General features: G+C 36.9%; 1 pseudogene; it reads left to right on the top strand.

Annotated features, from left to right (window-relative positions):
- The first annotated feature begins 221 nt into the window (after positions 1 to 221).
- LOC105289867 lies at positions 222 to 1997 on the top strand (annotated as a pseudogene).
- The last annotated feature ends 228 nt before the right edge of the window (positions 1998 to 2225 follow it).

The raw sequence follows: 2225 nt of genomic DNA, 5'->3' as shown, positions 1-2225 counted from the left end.
TATAGTCATTGAAATTAAAAACACAATTGGTTATTTAACAGCAGAGAAGACACAGCAGAAGAGATAATTAATAAACTAGAAAAGAGATCTGAGAAAATTACTGAGAAGGCAGTATAGAGGTGAAGTGACAGAAAATTTGAAAAGTTTAAGAGATACAGAAAAGAGATTAAGAAAGCCCAATATATGTGTAATAGAGGCTCTAAAAGAAGAAAATAATAATAATGGAAGAAACAATTAAAGAACTGATAGCTGAGAGTTCTTCAAAGGAAGGCATGAATCCTCATTTTCAGGAAGCAGACAAAATCTCAGGCAAGAGTTTAAAACTCCACATCAGGACAAACCATAATGAAACTGAGGAACATTGAAAACAAAGAGATCTTAAAAGTAACCAAAGAAAAGACAGATTATCTTCAAAGAAGCAATAATCAGATTGACTATATAGACTTCTCAACAGTAAGTCAGAAGACAGTAAGAAAATTTCTTCAAAATAATGAAAGAAATAATAATCTACAGCCAGCCAAAATACCATACAAGGTATGGACAAAATTAAGACATCCGAAGCAAACCCTAAAAGAATTTACAACTAGTAGACCTTGACTAAAAGAACTAAGGTTTTTCAGAAATAAAGTAATTAAACCTAGGAGTAGGATACAAAATGGAATGATGAGCAACCTATTTCAAACCTAAACACATATTGAATTTATAAAATAAAACAACCACTACTCTGAGGGATAAAAAAAGATAACTCTCTGAAATAGAAAATAACAATAATGGGTAAGAAAGGAGCAAAAATACCTTCTACTCAGGAGGAGGGCAGAGATAATGATTCTAGCCTTAGTGAAGTGTACATGACAAAAAGTTAATGGTGGGAAATTCTAGAAAGATGATTGTGGCTGTGGAAGCAAATTTTCTAGATCTTTCCAAATCTCCAAATGAAAACGAACTAGATAACAAATCGAACAAAACAAACAAGTAACAACCAAAGGAAAAAAGAAAAGCATGTACAATTCTTAAAACTAGGTGAAAAGGTAACCCACAAATCCTAAAGTACAAGTGAGTGAGGACAAATCATCAAGAGCCATCAGACCTGAGAGGTATAAGCATCTACATGAAAAGAAGCAGAGAAGCAATGGGGCATCTGAAGCACCTGAGTATTGGAGAACCCAAAATAGCCAATGGATATTCACTGCAAAGCCTGGCAGGCCAGTCTGAGACTAGCAGTTGAAACTGGGTTGGGTTTGCCCACTTAAACAGTGGGTGAGTAAAAGGGGCCCATGGAAAGGGTGAAAAGGGCTGAAGTAGTTTAACCTCTGTGAACTCTCAAAACCTACCCTCCAAGCTTCCATTCCAGGACAAGATCCTATGCTGGGGAGGAAATGCAGGAAACAGAATAAAACTTGAGCAGGATAGAGACAACAGAGGCAAAGAAAAGTGAAGGTTCAAATAAAGTGAAAGAGGAAAACAAAACCAAGAAATCTCAGAAAGTAAGCCACTCTGTTTTACATACATATATATATGTATATGTATGTATGTGTATATATATTCAAAAGTAATAGGAGAAGGAGCTCTGTAAAGTCAGAAAAATGATTTGAATCAAAACTCTTACTCAAAAAAAAAAAAAGTCTCCTACTTGCTTTCCTCTTTAAGCCATTTTGCAGCCTGTGGCATCCTTCTGGAACAGGTCCAAGGCCATTTTTGCTGGCTATCAGCGGGGTCTCTGGAACCAGAGGGAGCAAGCACACAGCTCTTCTTAAAATTGAAGGTGCTTATGCTCGACATAAAACTGATATGTATGCAAGAGATGTGCTTATGTGTACAAAGCAAAGAACAATACAGTAGCTCCTGGTGGCAAACTGAACAAAACCAGAGTTATCTGGGGAAAGGTGACTCATGCTTGTGGAAACAGTGGCATGGTTCATGCCAGATTCCGAAGCAACTTTCCTGCTAAGACCATTGGACACAAGATCTGTGTAATGCTGTACCCCTCAAGGATTTAAACTTAAACAAACAAACAAACAAACAAACAAGCAAACAAACATATGGATTTGTTAAAACAAAACAAAAGACTCCTTCAACAAGTTCAGAAACTAAAGGGCACAAACTGTTATCAAAACCCAGGGAATTCTGTTCCCACGAGACCTTCCGGGGAATCTGCTGGAGAACAAGCTTCAGACAACCAAAATGGAACAGTTCCTAAAACCTCACTGCAGAGTTGGGTATGTGTT

Source organism: Pteropus vampyrus, unplaced genomic scaffold, assembly GCF_000151845.1.
Source record: "Pteropus vampyrus isolate Shadow unplaced genomic scaffold, Pvam_2.0 Scaffold29, whole genome shotgun sequence".
Taxonomy (NCBI): Eukaryota; Metazoa; Chordata; class Mammalia; order Chiroptera; family Pteropodidae; genus Pteropus; species Pteropus vampyrus.
The sequence above is the reverse complement of the archived record's forward strand: the minus strand, read 5'-3'. Positions and strand labels throughout refer to the sequence as shown.